The sequence below is a fragment of the Temnothorax nylanderi genome, unplaced genomic scaffold (assembly GCF_030848795.1).
Source record: "Temnothorax nylanderi isolate EJ_2023f unplaced genomic scaffold, tnyl_v1.0 TNYL_tig0408_pilon, whole genome shotgun sequence".
Lineage (NCBI taxonomy): Eukaryota > Metazoa > Arthropoda > Insecta > Hymenoptera > Formicidae > Temnothorax > Temnothorax nylanderi.
The window spans coordinates 63,290-85,092 of NW_027249470.1; the positions used below are offsets into that span (position 1 = coordinate 63,290).

At 41.5% G+C, this 21,803-nt stretch overlaps 2 long non-coding RNA genes across 2 annotated transcripts; one reads left to right on the top strand and one right to left on the bottom strand.

Moving 5' to 3' along the window:
* The first annotated feature begins 5,996 nt into the window (after positions 1-5,996).
* LOC139782390 (uncharacterized) lies at positions 5,997-7,403 on the top strand. The gene is made up of 3 exons (XR_011720870.1): positions 5,997-6,188; positions 6,250-6,923; positions 7,005-7,403. It is a non-coding gene; the product is annotated as an uncharacterized lncRNA (long non-coding RNA).
* Positions 7,404-7,842: 439 nt separating this feature from the next.
* On the bottom strand, positions 7,843-8,726 carry LOC139782391 (uncharacterized). The gene is made up of 2 exons (XR_011720871.1): positions 8,182-8,726; positions 7,843-8,079 (listed from the first exon to the last, which is right to left on the bottom strand). It is a non-coding gene; the product is annotated as an uncharacterized lncRNA (long non-coding RNA).
* Between the last annotated feature and the right edge of the window lie 13,077 nt (positions 8,727-21,803).

Genomic DNA, 21,803 nt, shown 5'->3' on the forward strand with positions numbered 1-21,803 from the left:
GGTCGGGCATGGTCAACTTTGAATAAGGACATATTTGAGATATCCAAAATCTTGAAATTTGCAGTCTTTCACCGCCTAAAAAAAAATGACGAACATAATCATTGATTTTTTGTTAAACGGTGGAAAACTGTAAATTTCAAGAGTTTGGATATCTCAAATATATCCTTATTCAAAGTTGACCACGCCTTTGAGTATTAAACTGAGTGAAATTTGAACAGAAGCAATTTAGAATAAAGAGTTTACCTTGTAATAGTTTTGTTTTACTTGGAAATGTAAAGATTATGAAATTAGAATAGAACAGTACATATGTAACAATGCAATAATAACAATTTATGTTACTCATCATAAATGTACCTTTTTAAAGGTAGTATTCTGTTCTCATTTTATAAACTTCAAAATAAATATACACATCTTTTTTTACATGATTAGCTTGTAAAAAGTTTTTTTTGCTTAGGAATGTAAATGTATAAAATTAGAACAGAAACTAGTAAACATGTAACAATGCGATAGTAACAATGTCATTCCCAAGTATTATTTAGTATTTGATGGTTTATTGCATATGTAATTATATATATTATATTTGAAGAAATATAGACAAAAAAAGAGAATAAACAATTACTTTTCAATACAAATATATATACCTATAGTAAAAAAGAAGAAAAGGCAAAAAAAGATGAAGTAATACATACAATAAATTCAGAAAATTAATTGAATCAACATTTTAGTAGATCACCACACATAACTTATTAATTCATTGATCCTCTTTGATGGTTTGCATACACACTTAATCTATACACAACTTTATACTTAACTTCAAGTATAAATAAAATGTAGTACTTACTGTTACGTACAAAGAGCAGCAGTATATGTAATATATATGTAAATATAAAATTAAAAGCTTAGCTACATAATAATTTTACTTAGATATATGTATACATGTTTCTTATGAAAATATCCTGATAGTAACAACTTTGTGGAAAAAATGTATATTAACTGTTTTCTGCTTTTTTTTGGTACTTGACTAACCCTTAATAATTAATAATTATATTATACTATTCTACATATTTGACTTGCACATCATTGTTATGTATATGAAAGTATATCTATGTGAAATTTTAATATTGTGACATTTAATATCTGACATTTACTATCAGGATATTTTCATAAGAAACGTATATACATATATATAAATAAACGTATACAGTTAAACTTTTTAATTCTATGATATACAGGGTATTTCAGAATTACACGGCACTATTTTAAGTAAAAATTTTCTAGATCAAAATAAACAAAAAGTGTATATAAACATATGTCCCAAACTTATTTATTAGTAAGATATTAAAAAGTAAAGATTACGTTTAACAGTAAAAAATTTAAAGTATGTTTTTGAAGTAGCTGCCGTTTTTTTTATTTTGAAGAATCGCTTTGACCAAATTTTCAAAAATTCTGTGTTATATATAAAAATGTTCAAGCAACAGCCTACAGTGGACTGACTTATGCTTTTAATTTTTTCAATGTTTTTTCGAAAAAAAAGCTCGAGAAAAAATAAAAGCGGACGCCGGCTGGGTCAAGGCTTAAAAATTTTGATATCTGAAATAGAATGTTTGAAAACTTTTTTAGATTTTTAAATTGTAGCCACCAATATATCGGTTTAAAAAATTATAAGTAAATCAAACCTATAAAAAATTTTTTTAAATCTGAGTGCGTTTTAGAGTAGGAACAATAACATAAAACATCGCAGACCAAATCTGAGAGGTCGAGGGTCAGACCCAGGTTAATTTGGCATAGAATGCCCCATATATAATATGCTGCTGCTTTTTGTACGTGACATGTTAGATAATATTTTATTTTGAGTGCTTGTAATGAATATGGCAGTACAAACATGCTTTGACAGTTATAATAAAGACAAATTTCCCAAAAAGTTTAAAAGATAAATGGTAGAATGTTGATGTTTTCATAACATTTCACAGGATTCTAATAGCGGAGACAATAATAATGAACTCTCGCTTAAAAGAATCTCGTGCTTTGTTAATGAATTCTTTTTTGGTGGTTGATGACAAGCTTGTTCTGCAAATTGCTATAGATGCACAGAATATATCTTCTCAGTTCCTTTCTATCTGTAATAGACGTTTAACAAAGTTAATAAATAGCATAATGTATAAAATATCATAATAGAACAATTTTAATAAAAATGTCCTTTCAAGTTTCATGAATATACATACCGTACCACAGTTTATGAAATAGCTAGTAGTCTTAAGAATTTGACATCAGCAACTTGTTTTGTAAATGATTCCTTTCACAGTATTAATAGAGATGTTAGGCTTGTTTGTTTTAGCTGAACTTCTTGCACAGTTCATTTTCTCTTTTTCTCTCCAATGTGAAAAAAAAAGGAAAGATGAACCGTGCAAGAAGTTTAGCTAAAACAAACAGGTCTATCGCATCAATCACCATGCTACTTGTACATAGAGAAATGTATTATTGAAAATAAGAAAGATCTGTTATTTATTAGAATATTGCTAGAAATGAAAAACAGCATTTTGTCTTATTGAGACATATTTAAATACGGAATACTTATAGAAATAATGACAAATATAATCAATTAAACTTTCTCTGACATGCTTTACTTTCTGATTACAGTACTCATCTTGTACGTGTACAAGTATCTTCTACGTGTGCAATTACACTTCGTCTGAAAAAATTGATTTGAAGAATTTGCAGCCAAGAGAATTTGCAGTTTAAATGTGTAAAAACTAATTAATAATTTATTATGTACAGGGTGTTGCAGCGACATACAGATTAGTATGATGGGTTGCCCATTCGTGCAGGCGCGCATGGTCATTCACAGCTACATTCATTTTGACCAGGTTTCTCTCTGTTTTGACGCATTATACGTGAGTGGTTAAAGGTCTATCCAAACTTGCATAGCGCATAAACATAAGCAAACTTGCATAGCGCATAAACATAAGCATTAGGAAATTGATTGGTTCATATACATGTGCACAAGGAAATAGACCAATCCATTTCTTTATGCATAAGCATATGCAAAGAAATGGATTGGGGTGCGTTCCGTTTCACGCATAATACGCATAATGCATCACTTATCCTTGTTGTTCACCGAATGTTAAACAAGGATAAGTGATGTATTATGTACATCATGCGTGAAACGGAACGCACCCTTGGTTTATTTCCTTATGCACATGTATATGGACCAATCAATTTTTTTATGCTTATGTTTATGCGCTATGTAAATTTGTCTGGATAGATCTTTATAATGTGCCGAAGTCTACGCAGCTGTGAACGACTATGCGCGCCTGCATATATGGCAACCCGTCATGCTGACCTGTATAACTGGATTCAGACACGACGCGTCAAGCAGCGAGCAGCAACCAATCAACGAGGAGATATTTTATGCTGCTGATATCACCTCGCTGATTGGGTTGCTGCTTGCTGCTTGATGCGTCCTGTCTGATACTGGCTACGTTCAGAGCAGAACGTTTATTTTGCAACTGTTGAAAGTTTTCTGAGCTCAGATTGGATTATTCTTTAGATCTAAAAAAATAATCCAATCTGGGCTCAGAAAACTTCCAATAGTTGCAAAATAGACGTTCTGCTGAACGCGCCATTATGAGAGGTTAGGAAATTTGACATAAGTAAGAGCCACCGCACAAGACTCTCGTATGATCTTGTAGCGTAACGTAACGTGAGCCAACGCACAAGAAACGTATTGATTAGAGCCTCCGCACAAGCTCTCGCATGGTAACGTAACGTAGATCAACGCACAAGAAACGTATGACGCCGTAACGACCGTAACCAATACGTTTCTTGTGCGTTGGCTCACGTTACGTTACGCTACGTGATCATATGATCATATGATCACGTAGCGTACCCATATCCGCAGCAGGTCTCATTGCCACCTTTGACTAGAGAGGATACGGCCTTAGAGGCGTTCAGGCATAATCCCACGGATGGTAGCTTCGCACCACCGGCCGCTCGACCGAGTGCGTGAACCAAATGTCCGAACCTGCGGTTCCTCTCGTACTGAGCAGGATTACTATCGCAATGACTGGTCATCAGTAGGGTAAAACTAACCTGTCTCACGACGGTCTTGTAGTCTTGTGCGGTGGCTCTAAGACGTTGGCAGTAAACAAATTAGCTAATCACATTCAAGAACCTAAGGCATAATGTAAGCGGTAGCGAATCAAAACTGTTGATTTCCTTATGCTAGGTCTACTATGCGAGTCGTAAAGTCGTGAGTCATAAGAAATTGACCAATCGCAATCAAATTTGAGGAGAATAATCGACTGTGAGTAGTCAATTTCTTACGACTCACGACTTTACGACTCGTATTGTAGACCTAGCATTACTGCTTATGTCTTAAGGCCATCGCACACAAAATTGCATAGGCTGCATAAGCATAGCATAAGACCGCTGGACCAATGACCATCTTATGTAAATCAATATGGCGACTTTATGCTGGATGGTCATTGGTTTAGCGGTCTTATGCTACGCTTATGCTAAGCTATGCATTTTGTGTGCGATGGCCTTTACTGCTTAAGTTTTTCTATGCGCCCGGGCTTTTTTTAAGGCTTTTTTCTTGACTGTGATTGGCTGATTTGCTTACTGCTTAAGTCTTAAGGCTGGTTTACGCAGGCCGTAACCGTTGATTTAAGGCGTAAGCCCTAAGAAATTGACCAATCGCAATCGATTATTCTTCTCACATTTGACTGTGATTGGTCAATTTTGTTAGGGCTTACGACTTAAATCAAAGGTTACGGCCTGCATAAACCAGCTTTTACTGCTTAAAAACTAAAACATGATGGCCGTAAGTGCTGGTCTACAACCTTGCTTTAAAGGGTATTTAAGCTCTAAGCCATAAGAAATTGACCAATCGAGTATTCTCCTTACATTCCATTGTGATTGGTCAATTATTTCTTATAGACCAGCACTAAAGGTGGAAGCATATAAAATTGCAGGAGCCATGAGCAGAATGCAGAAGCCATATGCGCATGCGCTATGGTGTCTGCATTCTGCCCATGGCTTCTGAATTTTCAATCTACATAAAAATACATAAGCATAGTTTATGTAGATTGAAAGTTCAAAAGCCATGGGCAGAATGCAGATACCATAGCGCATGCGCATATGGCTTCTGCATTCTGCTCATGACTCCTGCAATTTTATGTGCTTCCACCTTAAAGGGTTGGTTTATAATAGCCGTAACCGTTGATTTAAGCCGTAATCTTTAAGAAATTGACCAATCACAGTCGATTATTCTTCTCACATTCGACTGTGATTGGTCAATTTCTTAAAGATTACGGCTTAAATCAACGGTTAGTGCTGGTCTACAACCTTGCTTTAAAGGGTATTTAAGCTCTAAGCCGTAAGAAATTGACCAATCACAATCGAGTATTCTCCTGACATTCCATTGTGATTGGTCAATTTCTTACGGCTTAGAGCTTAAATATCCTTTAAAGCAAGGTTGTAGACCAGCACTTAAGGCTATTATAAACCAACCCTAAGTCCCAGCAGGGGCTACAATAGGAGTTTTAAGCCCTAAGCCATAAGAAATTGACCAATCACAGTCGATTATTCTCCTCAAATTCGATTGTAATTGGTCAATTTCTTACGACTCACGACTTTACGACTCGCATTGTAGACCTAGCATAAACGTCATTAGAGGGATAGCGAGTTAAATGTCCTGGGTAACCAGTTGCCAGATATAGTTGATTCGAAGGTTCAGTCTACGCTATTACCTGTCAAGAAAATATGAATAAAATAGGCATATATACAATGGATACTACATTTCACATAATAAACTCACTTCCTCGATTTTTTCATCTCCCGAAATTGGTTCTATACAGCCAATACTGAAGCCCGAATTTCGAGCAGCAAAAATTTGCGCCGAAAGTGAGCCAAACATTTCTAGGAAATTACTAAACTGCTGCTGCATTTCACTGCCCATGAAAACTTACCTTTACGTGAAACGTGAAATCGAAATGGCTGCTGCATCGCACACACACACGGAGGTTAAGATTTGAGATTTTTATTCCGAGGCATTGTTAGGAAGTTACAGTCCAGCACCCGATGATAATGAACCGGAGCCACCCAAGGACCCATCTCCGCCTCCACCTCCTGACGACGACAGAATGTCTCTGAGTCCTTTAAGTTCGGGAGATGAAAAAATCAAGGAAGTGAGTTTATTATGTGAAATGTCCATTGTATATATGCCTTTTATTCATATTTTCTTGACAGGTAATAGCGTAGACTGAACCTTCGAATCAACTATATCCGGCAACTGGTTACCCAGGACATTTGACTCGCTATCCCTCTAATGACGTTTATAATTGGCCGTGACCGACGCAATATTCTTATCCTTATGGAACGACCTATTTACAGGGCCATTATCAACCTAATATAGCATCTTTGTCAGCAATAATTGGAAATCATCAAGGAACAAATTATTATTCTTTTCAATATCGGTTACATGCTATGGCAAACTATAACATCACAAAAGATCCACAGGCAAGATTTATTATTACGTAGACGTATAAAACTGACCTTTGCATTTTGTCCCGATTTGTTTATTAGGAAACTGTTTAAAATATTCCTATTTTAAACCTACCATGAATGGAGTGTTGAGCAGAGTTGTAAATAAACTAAAGCAAATTCTAAAGAAGGATTTTAATAAAAAGATGATAGAAAATACAACTTTCAAATTGTTCGAAGTTTGGTGGGACGAAAAGAAATAGGAGAAGACTCAAACTCAGGGTAACGGCGATAATATTATTGTCAATAACACGACGAAAGAGGATGTGAAGCCGCAAGGATTGCCATCATTATTGGAGCAAGCAACGCCATTAGGCCTCAATTATGATGGTTTTGGTTTGGGTATCAGAGCTAGTATGCCAAAGATGCCTTCATTCAGGGTAAAATGTTTTTACATTGTTAGGCTTTCCTCCTCCGTAATATTAGATCTTATTATTTATTTACTTACTTTTTATATCCAGCACAAGATCAAAGCTCCAAGGCCATTACCGCAGGATGAGGATAACCGGCAGTCAGGTCACACTGATATAGAAACAATTGAAAGTGATAGTGATTTGGATGTACCACCTGTACAAAAAACGAAAAAACCGATTCTCTTCCAACCGTCTCTTTGGCTTTTAATAAAGATTTAAAGCATAAAACCTTGTCATAAAATTATAAGTCAGTCATTCTGCTTAGGCCCTTAAGATGTTATAAACCATCACAGAGTCGTATTAGCAGGAGAGGTTAGACTCTAAACGCATATACATGTACATAAGTAAAAATATTATGCAGTTAAACTTTTTAATTCTACGATGTATACATATATAATATATTGCTGCTTTTTGTACGTGACATGTTAGTAAGTTAGATAATATTTCACTTTTAGTGCTTGTAATAAACATGGCAGTGTACAAACATGCTTTGACAGCTATAATAAAAACGGATTTCCCAAAAAGTCCAAAAGATAAAGATAGTCAAGATAGATAGATGTTTTCACAACATTTCACAAGATTCTAATAGCGAAGACAATAATAATGAACTCTCGCTTAAAAGAATCTCAATCAATTTATCTTTTGGATATTTTGGGAAATCCGTCCTTATTAAAGCTGTCAAAGCATATTTGTACACTGCCATGTTTATTAGAAGCATTAAAAATGAATGAAATATTATTTAACATATTATGTAAAAAAAGCAGCACCTTATTATATATTTTTACATCAAATAATTGAAAGGTTTAATTGCATAATGGACGTTTAGCAAAGTTAATAAATAGTAGGGGAGACCGGGGCTAAACCGCCAGTTTTTTTTCGGAGCCGATTTTTAACAACAAAATAAATAATTGAAGTTAAATGTGGTATACCACTGTAAAGAGTGAACCTTTAGCTACAAAATTTATTAAGGAAATTTTTATCTACGTCGCTTTGTTTAACCGGTATAGAGCAAAAACGACAACGGTGCAAAAATTGAAATCTCAAAAATGCCGGGGTTGAACCGCCACCCCCCCGGGGTTTATCCGCCACACTGCATTTTCAATACATATACGTACATGTAATCCTGAAAAATGATAGGATACATTTTAATAATTGTTTTTTAAGAGAAAAATATAAAAATTTATTAAAAATTTTTATGCAAAACATTAAAAAATAATTGTTTTACCTATTCCATAAAACAATTTAGGCACGTGAATACAGAGGTTAACCAAATCGTAAACTCCCCAACGGCACGTCACATTGTCAACGCGGGCAACCACGGGGAATACGCGTGACGGCGTTCCGGTGCCATAGGATCAGCGCGGACCCTCGAGCAACCTAACCAAGCCGCGTTTCTCGCGGGGGAGCGATAAATAGCGACAGGGGGGTTAGAAAAGCTCGCGGTGGAGCGCGACCATTTTACCGACTCGACGGCGTCCTCGCGCCGATTCCTCGACGCGCCGACGACGACGACGACGACGGCCATGACCACCACGACGACGACGGCCACGACCACCACGACGACGACGGCCACGACCACCACGACGACGACGACGACGACGACGACGACGACGACGATGACCACCACCGACACCACCACCACTACAACGGCGGCGACAATGACGCCGAGACGATGCGGCGAACGCTGGACGATGCGGTCGCACGCGCGACTGTCACTGACACAACGACCAACAACGACGATTTACCGCGGCCGGGAGTCGGGACGATCTACAGCGCGCGCGGCATGTCAACTCTCGCGCTGAAATCGCGGGATCTCAGAGCCGTGCCGTGCCTCGCCGTACCTCGCCGACGTGTCGTGAGCGTAAGCGATCTCGAAAACAACGGTCCGCCATCTTTTCGGTCGGCCAAAACACCCAAAAACACCCGTTTTGCGACGATACGTGCGTACCATTTCCCTCCTACACAAACTGACGCACGTGCAAGGGAAGACAGAATCACGCTCGAGGGAAACCTAACCTGAAATCGCCGTGAGCTGAAGTCGTGCGCCCGGCGCGCCACAGTGACGAGACTGGCGGACCAACCCCGGGTGCTTACTGGCGGATAAGCCCCAAACATAAGTTTCAGGTTTGATCGCCCACGAAATATTAGACATCAACGATAATGAAAAAACTACACTGGATTCGTGTTCAGCATGCATTACTCTTTATAATCACGTACCGCGAGATTTGGAGAGCAAATATTATTGCAGATATTACAATATTTCCACGCGCAGACAATTTCACTTTCACCTTCCGAAAACACGTTTGCCCTCGTAAAAATCATAACACGGCAGGTAACCTGCCGAAACTCCGTTGGTCACATGGGTACCATAAGCAGCGTTTACAATGTTAATAGCGAGTTCGCACAATATACAGGTTCCGAGATATTTGATTTGGCGGTTCAACCCCGCTGGCGGTTTAGCCCCGGTCTCCCCTATAATGTATAACATTTTATATGCAAAATAATTTTAATAAAAATGTTATCAAGTTTTACGAATATACATACCGTACCATAATTTATGAAACAGCTAGTAATCTTAAGGACTTGACATCAGCAGTTTGTTTTGTAAATTCTTTCACAGCATTTAATAGATATTGCACAAATCATTATTATGTTGCTTATGTTACTTATAGCAAAAATATAGATAACATCTGTGTTGGCGCAAGTCCCAGTCTACAATAGGTGTTTTAAGCCCTAAGCCTTAAGAAATTGTTCAATCACAATTGAATTTGAGAAGAATAATTGATTGTGATTAGTCAATTTCTTACGGCTTAGGGCTTAAAACACCTATTGTAGACTGGGACTAACGAAAACGAGCGTAAAGCCTGTGATTAGCCAAGCTTTTTTATGCCATACGCCGGTACATCATACGCTGGCTCTATAAGACCATCCTGAAGTATCAAAGCGATATAGCGTGTATTAGTTGAGAGGTGACCTCACTTGCCTCGACTTTGTTTTATTGCTTATATCTCAGGAACCGTATTATAATTATTCAAAACGACGAAAAATATTGTAATTCATGCTATTGAATTTATACAATTACATATTGTCATTAAAAATGCTCGCATTATCGAGACGGCACTTCTGGCATAAGAGCCTCCGCACAAGACTTTCGTATGATAGCGTAGCGTAACGTAACATAGATCAACGCATAAGAAACGTATAACGCCGTAACCGATACATTTCTTGTACGTTGACGTTACGTTATGCTACGTTATCATACGAGAGTCTTGTGCGGAAGCTCTAAAGGACACAATTCGCGACAGCGAATTTTAAATTTACATTAAACGCTTTGAAAATGGCTGATAACAAATGTCACAAAGTATTTACAAAAGAGGATGGTGTACGTGCCGTCAATTCTCCGAATCGCGCGATAATAATCTCATTGGTGACACAGTAAGAAAATTTAACCAATCACAGTCGATAATTCCGCGATCTTAAAAAGAATAATCGATTATATATGTATATATCTTATGAAATATTATAAAATAAAATCAACATTTACTAAAACAACTATTTTATTTATTGAAGAACTTTTTTTCAATATTTACTACGAGGAGGGTCGTACTTAATTATGTTTTAAACAGTTAATATGTTTATGATGATAATATGATTTATTAAATTTAAAATAAATTATATCATTGTACACACAGTGGGTATGCTATTATTTAAAAAATGCAATATTTTACACTTTTGCATTTTGTCGATTGCAAACTATAATATTCTTCATGTATGGAAGTTATTAGTGTTTATGCTGTGGTCCTGATAAAATACAGTGCATCAAAAGAATTACTTAAAATACACGGATCGTATATTAAAAGGACACGAAATTCTGTGCGGTCCTGATAAAATACGATACATTCACATCGGTTTTATCGGGACGGTCCTGATAAAATACGGAACATGAAAAGTATTACAAAGACCGTCCAGCTAAGAGCCGATTCTCCCGCTAAAATACGTTTCAATCAAGAAATAGCCCAGCTAAAATACGTTCCACAAACATATAGTATTATATACAACTATATATGCAGTCATATATAGCCAGATATATTAATATGACTAATCTGGCGCTATATACAACCAGATATAGCACCATATCTAATTGTATATAAATGTATGTGAAGCCAGATAAAATGATATATGAGTAGTGCACCCTACATATAACTAGATATAGTATTATATACAACTATATATGAAGTCATATATAGCCAGATATATTAATGTGACTAATTTTGTCCTATGTACAACCAGATATAACACTATATCTGTATAGATATAGATTCGCAAGCATCATATATGCTGCAGATATTTAATCCTAAATTTAAAAATTTATTTGAATCGTTTTTATATATATTATAGATATTAAATTCAAAAATTCGTTACATAATATTATATAATTCAGTATTATAAAATAATACTGCAGGTCATGTGTCCGTATGCAACTTGCCCGGGAAAAAAAAATTATATATAATTATATATAAATATATATGATTATATATAATGCAATTATATATGAATTTTGTCTCAATATGATCATATATAATTATATATAATCATATATAATCATATATGACCATATATAGTCAATATATATTGGAAAAGAACTGTTAACTTTGATAATAAAGCATTGATAAATTAAGATGTATATTTTTTCAAAGGCTATAGAATCAAAAGTGAAATAATTTATTCCATATATTACAACTTGGCACTGCTTGACATGAGACAGTGCCGTGTCTCTTGATACCGTTTTTATACCACTGTCCGTCAAATTTTAAATACGAGAAACGAATCCTATCGAATATATATATTATATAAAAAGTTTCACATACATTTTGACATGATTATATATAAGTTCATATAATTTATATTGGGTGTACAACTTAGTTCGGTCCGTTTTCAAAAGATGGCTCTAGGTGCTATAAATGGTTGACGGCGACAGCTGATTTTTGCTGTATCGTGAAGTGTCAACATCTGTCAACCAAATATTGTTTACAAGCCTTTGAGTTTTGCACAACAAGTTTAATTTTTACTGCGTTGAAAATGTCGAGTTTCGTTCCAAATAAGCACCATTTGCGGGAAGTTTTGATTTTCTGTTTCAATTGGAAGAAAAGTGCAGCTGAAGCGCATTGAATGCTTGTGGAAGTGTATGGTGAATCTGCACCATCGGATAAATCTTGCAGAGAATGGTTTCGACGATTTAAAAGTGGTGATTTTAGTGTTGAAGACAAAGAGCGTTCGGGTCAACCGAAAAAGTTTGAAGATGAAGAATTAAAAACATTACTCGATCAAGATTCGTGTCAAACGCAAGAAGAGCTCGCAAAAACATTGGAAGTTACTCAACAAGCTATTTCGAAACGACTCAAAGCCGCGGGATACATCCAAAAGCAAGGAAATTGGGTCCCATATGAATTGAAACCGAGAGATATCGAACGACGATTTTGCATGTCCGAAATGTTGCTTGAACGGTACAAAAAGAAGTCTTTTCTGCATCGAATCATTACCGGGGACGAAAAATGGATTCACTACGACAACCCGAAACGCAAAAAATCGTATGTAAAGCCCGGCCAACCGGGAACATCAACGCCGAAGCCGAATATCCATGGTGCCAAGGTAATGCTCTGTATTTGGTGGGATCAGAAGGGTGTGATCCACTATGAGCTGCTAAAACCTGGTCAAACCATCACGGGAGACTTCTACAGGCAACAATTGATCCGTTTAAAGCGAGCTATAGCCAAAAAACGTCCAGAATATGTGACCAGACACGAATCCATAATCTTTCACCATGACAACGCTCGGCCTCATGTTGCTGTTCCGGTTAAAAACTATTTGGAAAATATCGGATGGGAAGTTCTGGCTCACCCGCCTTATAGCCCAGACCTTGCCCCTTCCGACTACCATTTGTTTCGATCGATGCAGAACGCTTTGACTGGAATACGCTTCACTTCAGAACAGGGTATCAAAAATTGGCTCGATTCATTCTTGGCTTCAAAAGATGAACGCTTCTTCCGCGACGGAATCCATAAATTGCCAGAAAGATGGGAAAAAGTAGTGGCTAGCGATGGACAGTACTTTGAATAAGGTATTAATTCATTTTATCGTTCAAATAAATGCGTTTTTCAAGCAAAAAAACCGACCGAATTAAGTTGTACACCCAATATATAAAGTATATATATAAGAATTAAGCATTTATCTATGTAGATTATATATGATTATATATAACCGTATATAAACTTAAATTCGGATTATCCGATAGATGGCATCCAATAGGATTTATTTCTCGTATTTAAAATTTGACAAACAATGGTATAAGAATGGTATCAAGAGACACGGCAGTATCTCACGCCAAGCAGCGCCAAGTTACATGTAAATCATTTCACTTTTGATTCTAGCTTTTGAAAAAATATACACTTAATTTATCAATGATTTATTCCTTAAATATATATAAAATATTTATTATGTTAGATATAATCACATATGATTAGGGTAGACCGGGGCACGTTGTCACACGGGGCACGTTGTCACATCGGCTTTATTTAAAAAACTAATAATCAGAGGACTACACCCGTTATTCCCAAAACGTGTTAGTGTATGCCCATCTTTGGTATGTTTACAGTGTTGAGATTGCTCCAGCTGCGTTGACGTAAAATCAACTTGAAAGTTTTTTGCGACCGTAAGTAAAATTTTATTGTCTAATATTCAACGTACTGGACATGAAGCTTATGTTTTTTCAGAATAGACCTTTATATTATCTTAAAGTATGTACTTTTACCTACCGCGTGCAATACCTAACCTTATGAATATCTCAAACGTGTCGACCATGAGGCTGTTTGGAGTAAAAAAATGCCCTCGGGGCACGTTGTCACATACAATTTTGATATCACTCTAACTCTCTATTGTGTTTAGCTTGCTCTTCTTTACCGACTTCTTTATCGATTGGATTTATTATCTCTAGGGTCGTTACTCATCGATATTTCGTTATGTTCGCCACCGCGCCTATAAAATGTCTATCAATAAGTTGCGCATTCGAGTGGAATTCTTGTATTTAGATTAAGACGAAAATTTTGTACTTTTTTGAATTAAAATAAATGTTTCTGTGAAGGATTTTACTTTTTTACATTGCAGCGCACTATAATATATTGATATTTACGTTGAATACAGTTTGGATAACATTTTGCATGCAATTACATTTGATGTGACAACGTGCCCCGTGACCGGGGCACGTTGTCACAAGCGACCTGTCGTTATTTATTGTTATGTAACAACTGTAGAGTAACAATCACACAAAATTCGATACTGTCCAATTGAAGCTGAGAGTTTACTCGAAATTTTGGCATATCAAAGTACTCTCAAATATTAAATGTAAAAAATACAAAAAATATTGAACAAAATGTGTGACAACGTGCTCCGGTCTACCCTACATATAAAATCGACATTAGATATAATTAGATATAAAAAATGGCCCGATATAATTGTATATAATTACATATAATCACATACAATCACATACAATTACATATAACCATATATGGTTATATAACTATAGGTAATTATATGTGATTATATACAATTATATACAATTATATCGGGCCATTTTTTATATCTAATTATATCTAATGTCGATTTTATATAATCATATGTGATTATATCTAATCATTTTTTCTCTGACTATTAACCGAGTTCGAGATTGTACCCGAGTAACACCCGTGACCAGTTTGATATTCCGATACCTGTACAATAATTGTATTGGTGTGCTTGAAGCAAATATATATTCTTGTTTTTGTTAACTCAAAACGAGATACGAAATAATTATTCGGAATAATCCTCATCCTAATCCTTGACGAAATCGTTCGCGAACCGAGCGTTAGTTCGTGACCTTGGCCGAGGACATAGTCTTTCACGACGCACGAAGCTGAGCAGCGGACATTTCTTATCTTGGTGATAGACAGGAAGGAAGGAAGTATCGCGGCCATCGATTCCATCGTTGGTTCCCAGACGTTCTACGTTCATGCGTTAAACGTAGTGGCGACCGTTATTTCAACTCAAAGTGAGTTTGTCATAATATTAGACCACATGTTCGGTCACAACCTAACCTTTTTTTTAACGTGTGGAAATCTACTACCGGCCATTCCTGACCAGTAGCCCCCCGTTTGACAGAAGGAAAGACCCCCTCACCCTCCGGGGAGAGGAGTGAGGGGAGTACCGGATTCTTACCGGCTAAAACCACACGGGTGTCCGTCTTTGCGTCTGTTGGGGGGCGCCCGGGAACTTGTTAATACTGCATCCAGAACGCCCCCGACGCCAAGCTCAATGGGGTTCCTCCTATGAGCTATTTCTAGCTCTTGGCTCATAGGAGCCCTGATTACCTGATTATGTGGCGGGGTGCGGACACCCGCCCCGCCACTCCTCCCGGTGTTTTGGGGAGGTTTGGTTCGACGCCCCGTCATCCCCGCCGGGATGCCGAACCTCCCATCCTCCGGGGTCCCCTCTTGTCGGAGGGGGGGTGCCCCGGAGGTCCAGTACTGACTCGTGCCGTACATGGGTGCGGCACCAACACCACTGGCTGACTTGCCAGTGGATAGAGGCGGGTGTTGTCAATGTGATTCACTCTGTGTATCTATTGGGAGAGGTCCGCCGCCGCGGGAGGATCTATCTCCCCGCGGCGGATCCTCTCCGCCTCCTCTTTGGAGGACATTACCTGCCCACAATATTGCAAGAATGCCCTCCATTTCTCCTCCCTCTCGACAATTGCCGCCACAATTGCCGTGAGGGAGAGATCCTGACCAATGGCCTCTACCAGGACACGGCGCTGCGCGCTGCACAGCCCACGCTGGGCAAAATTGTAGCGTGTGCTGCGCCGCGTCCCTCTCCTCGTCGCAGTGATGGCACTCGGTTGTGGCTTCCTTCCCAATGCGGTGCAGGTACACACCGAAGCACCCGTGTCCGGTGAGCACCTGCACCGCGTGAAACGACACCCCATATCTCCGACTGTCCAGCCACTCAGCCAGACAGGGTCGGATGGCGTCGACGGTCCTCTGGCCAAACTCACAGTTGGCAAGGTATTCTTGCCAACGTCTAACAAGGACCGCCTTCTCTTGGAGCCTTATCGCCTGACGGGCCCTGGGCAGGATTGGTGTTCCCCCAGCTTGCAGCTCCCTTGTACGCCTATGAACTTTGGCGTACTGTCGAGCTGCAAGCTCCAGTGGGGGAAGGCCCGCCAGAGCCGTCGCCGCCGCATGCGAAACCGTGCGATACGCCCGTGACACTCAGAGCAATGGGGCGTTGCACCTGGCGCAACTGCGCTTGGATGCGGCGCGAGCTCTCCGCCGCAGGCGCCCAAACCGGGGCGCCGTAGAGTGTCACGGCGTGCACGGTCGCGGCATAAAGTCGGCGAGCATGCCCACTCGCCCCTCCCAGATTTGGCATGAGCATTGCGAGGCTGTTTGCCACACCTTTGGCTCTGGGAGTTAGGCAAGCGAAGTGCTCGCCAAAGCTTCAAGTGCCATCCAACCAGAGGCCCAAGATCTTCATATGGGCCCCTACGGAGACACGGGTTCCTTCAACGTCAATGTGGGCCACTGGTGGCTTCCCCATAGACTTGTCATAAAAGAGGACAGCCTGTGTCTTCTGGGGAGCCACCTTAAGGCCCACTTCCCGCATTGCAGCCACAACCGTCCACACTGCGAAGTTCGCCTTCGCGATGGCCTCCTCCCAGCTGTCGCCCTCGACTCCCAGGAATGTATCGTCGGCGAATCCATTCAGCTAACATCCCGGGAGGAGGGCGACTCGGAGTACGTAGTCGTACCCCAGGTTCCACAGGAGTGGGACAAGCACCGACCCCTGCGGAACCCCCCGCACGACCAGCTTGACCTTTACAATACCGTCCTGGTCTGTATAGGCCAATTGCCTGTCCCGGAGATAGTCGTAAATCACGGCTATCAGGTAAGGCGGGACGCCGTGATGTAATAGCGCCCCCCTTATTACCGGCCACGGCAGGGAGTTAAAGGCATTTGCCACGTCGAAACTGATGCCCAATAACACCCTGCCGGCATCCGCCGCGGCCTTCGAGAGGGCCTCGATGCGCTTGATAGCGTCGACTGTAGACCTGCCCTCTCGAAAGCCATACTGGTCCCGAGAGAGGTCAGGACCAGTCCGGGACAGATGCTGGACGATTCGGTCGGCGAGGATTCTTTCGAAAAGTTTGCCGACCTCATCCAGCAAGCAAATTGGCCTATACGCCGATGGCTGGTCGGCGGGCTTCCCCGGTTTGGGGAGAAGGACCAGACGCGCTGTCTTCCACTGTTTGGGGAACCGGCCTTGCCTGAGGCACTTGGTGAACAAGTCACGCAAGCGCTCGGCCAATTCCCCCGTGGCCAAGGACCACGCCTTCTCCGGAACTCCATCAGGACCCGGAGCCTTCCCAGCTTTGAGCCTTTTGGCGGCTTTCCTCAATTCGTCCATGGATACCCCGAGCTCCTCGTCCCACTCCACATCGGGTGGAGCGGGACCGCCGTTCACCCTCTCCCTGGGATCGTCGGGGAAGAGGGTGTTAACCACCTCCTCTAGGAACTCGGGGTCCATGGACTCCGTTGCCGGGGGCGCCCAGGTCCTCAGCTTAGATAGATATATTTATTGACTCCCCTCGGGGTTTTGTAGGGACGATCCCAACCCTTTACAAAAAAGCACTTAGCCTACCTCACCTTGAAGCCGCAGGCTTTCTCGAGCCGTCCAAGCGTGGGCAAACTGCGCGTTAAGTTGCCGCGCATTCTTTTACAGCGTCTGGAGGTACCAGCAATCGAGCCGGAGGTGATGACAAGCTCATCCGAGGAGTCGGATTCCGAGACGAGCAGTTCGAGCGAGGGTCCCACAGCCCGGGTAGCGGTTCGGAGTCGACGCGGAGTTACTCCCCTAATCGCTTCTAAGCGAAATTAGTTGTAGTGACGCGGAGAGCGGACAATACCCCACAGCATTTCGTTTCTCTGAATAAATCCATGGGGCTATCAGATCTATTTTATTTTGCTCTCTTATAGTTTGCGTTCATTTTCATAAGGCCCATATGGCATCTTTCTTTATATGGTGACAGGTTAAATAGGTTAAGCAATAGGTTAAGGTTATTACCCTGCGAACGCGATGGCACAATCGATGTCGTATATAGGTTAGTTTGGTTAAAGCCGATTTTATATTTATTTTGGTTTCGACGGCTCTTGCGTCAATGGTCTAAAACAGTTTATTTTTTTGGGTCGCACGCGAATCGGCATCAATGGCGTGCGTTATAAGCGAGAACCGCGAGAATCTCCAGGAATAGTAGTCGTAATACTTAACGGAGCGTCCGAGACACACGCCCATAAAAGCGGCTACGACGTAGTGTCGCGGAACCAGGAGTTCGGGGCACCGACGTCCTCTCCTGGAAAAGACATTATAATTACATTACGCGACACGTAATATACACGCCTATGCATATGGCGTCATCCTAAATCACCGATGCCGGAAGTTCGGAGCACCGACAAAATCCCCAGGAACAAGGGCCATAAGCCTGATCAGGGTAAACCAGGGAACACGTCCATAAGGTCGGCGTCATCCTAGGACCACGGTGCCAGGAGTTCCGGGCACAGGCATCATCTGCAAGAATAAACCCAATTAACCTCTTCAGAGGAGTCCCAAGGACACGCCTAGAAGGTCGGCGTCATCCTGGAATCACGGTGCCAGGAGTTCGGGGCACCAGCACCATCTCCTGGAACAAAGTGCATGAAGGGCCTCAGAAGGACCTCACGAACACGCCTGTAAGGTCGGCGTCGTCAGAAAGTAACGGTGCCAGGAGTTGGCGGCACCAACGTCATCTCCTGGAACAAGGTATATGGGGAGGCTCAGGACAATCCCAGAGTCACGCTTATGGGGTCGGCGTCACCCTAAGACACCGGTGCCAGAAGTTAGCGGCACCAAGGTCATCTCCGGGAATAAGTGTCGGAAACGTAACCCTTAGGACCTGGTAGACCCATCTGGAAGGTCGGCGTCAAGAAAAATTCATAGTGCCAGAAAACAGAGGCACCGACATCTTCCTCTGGAACAGGAGGCAGAATCGACGCTAAAGTACTCTAATAAACATAGTAGAGGGGTCGGCGTCGTCGGCGAATAAGTAAAAGTTAAACCAAGCGAATTCGCCATCGGAAGCGGGAATCTATCGGGGAGCATCCTAGAGGACGTGCGCAGGGGTTCCCGTCGACGTTCGAGGAAGTTGGTCATGTGCTATCAACCCGGAGAATCGTCGTCCGGAGAGGTATAGGAATCATCAAAAGAACGACGAGAATCTTCCACGCGTAGAACATTCTAGAAGTAAGTCATTCGGCGGGTGCGTGATAGTCATGTTGTTTTCGCGTGATCGCGCCGGGCGTACGTGCCGAATACAATAGGCGAAAAGAGAAAGTTCGAAAGTGGGAACGACGCGGCGTAGTGGGGAGGCAGAGCGAGCGACGTTCCTCCAGGCAGTCTTTCGGATACAGTCGGAGCGTGCGGACGTTCTCCTGACTGTATATTACAACCGGATACTCCCGCGTATTTGCGCGTTAAATACTCGTTCAACGATAGCGAGGGGTACAGAGTTACCAGCAACAGTAATTTGTTTAACGTAAACGTAGTGCAGGATTTCGGTAATAGCGTTAACGACGGTCGTGCCTATCGAAGTATACAACAAAACGTGGACATTGGGTCTCACGAATACAGAAGTAGTGCGTGGATATTGTTATTCGTTGTTTATAACAAACGGAATCTCCCGCGTGAGCGTGTGCGAATTATCTGTTCGAAATAGCGTATATCACGTTGAAGGCGCGTGATCGTGTAGTGGTAGCCAAGTGGCGTAGGAGACTCAGGGCGCGGAAAGTTATGTTGAAGAAAAGCATTGTAACAACGATACTGACGACCCGAACCAAAAAGAATCGGTTATTGTAAAAATTATTCCGAATTCCGAAAAGTAAAGCGGGGTGCACACAAGTGCGTACAACAACCATTGTGAACCTTTATGATATTTGTGAAACAACCTGTAGCGTTGTGGTGATGATCTGGAATTAAAGAATTATTAATTCTGAAACAAAATCTTAAGATTAATTATACAATTATCTATACTTACCTTCAACTTACCTTGTTCATCGGCGATGATCCATCGTTGTCCAGCGGCCATCCGGTATGCGATGAAGCGAGGATCCGGGGAAGTTCAGCAGCGGCGGTGATCCATCCTGGGCAGGAACCTGAAACAGAAGAAGAATATTAAAATCAAAATTAATAATAATCGAGACATATGGTGATCCGGTATGCGGTAAGGCGATGATCCGGGGAACCAGAGCAGCCAGAATAATTCGATCTAGACATCAACCTGAAACAATATAAGATTATTATAATATAATTATTAAGGGATACGAAGTCCTTAGTATACCTTCTCGGTTATCAGAGGTCAAACCGAGTGGCGACCGTATGATAGGAGATCAAATCGCGTGATTCTAGCTCGTAGATAGCACCGTCCGGCTACAACCTAACTTATACCTAACCTTACTTACTAAACCGCCCTACCTATCTACACACACACACGCTCGCAAGTTCCCTAATCTGTGGACTTCCGTTTCCGTTCACAAACTCCTCACTTACACTCTCTCTCTCATTCACTCTCCCTCCCTCCCTCTCCTCCCTCTCACCTCTGTCATCTCCCCCCTCACCTTTTCCAACTTCCTTAACCATCCCTCCCCTTCTCCCGCCTCTCCCAGTACCTCCCCTACCACTTCCTGCCACGATCTCCCTCCCCCCCAATCTGCGCATTCCTCCCACACATGTTCCCACGTCTCCTCCCCATTTCTACACACCCTGCACACTCTTCTCTCCTCCGCCATCCAGTACTTCCCCCCCCCTCATACCACCCCCCAGCCTGTGTCTCGCCACCCTCTGCCACCTGCTTTCCCCCCAGTTCTTTTTTAGATACTCCGGCACCCCCTCCCCTTTTATTACACCATACCAGTTGTTGAACTTTGCCTCCCTTATCTCCTTCCACCTCTCCTCCCTTTGCTTCTGCCTTTCTCTCCCATACACGTCCTCCCCCCTCCACATTCCCTCCTCCCTCAGCTCTTCCACCTCCTCTATCCTCCAGCCCCTGTTCTCCGCCGCTTCCTTTCTCTCCTCCTCCCAGCCCCCCTGCTCTCCCCTCTTTTCGCCCTTCTCTTCACTTCCTCCCAGCACTCCCTTGCCAGCTCCCCTCCTTTTCCCTCCTCCAATTTTTTCTCATACCCCCATGCTCTCATAACTGCCTTCCCTCTTAATTTCTCCCTCTGTAACTCCTCTTTATTCATGTACCCCGGAGTGCATCTTTTTACTCCCAACACGCACCTTAAATATCTTTCCTGCAGTCTCTCTATTTCCCCTTTTTCCCTCCACCCTTATATTTCCACCATATCTCCGTAACTTATCACCGACCATATCAATTTATCAAACAGCCATACTCTCTTACCCCAGTCCCCCCCAAACCTCCTCTTTCCAATCCCCCATACCTGTCCCAACAACGCTGCTCCTCTCCTCGCCCTCTCTCTTACGTGCTCGTCCTGTCTTCCATTATATTTTACTACATATCCCAAGTAGCAGAATTTCCTCACCTCCTCGATTACCCTACCCTTCCATCTCCAACTCACCTTTTTCCACCTTCCCCCCCTTTCTGCATCTCATTACTTTTGTTTTCCCACTGTTCAATACCAATCCTTTTCTGTCCAAATACCCCTCCAGCTTTCCCATCATTCCTTTCATATCCTCTTCACTCTCCGCCAACATTGCTATATGGCGTCC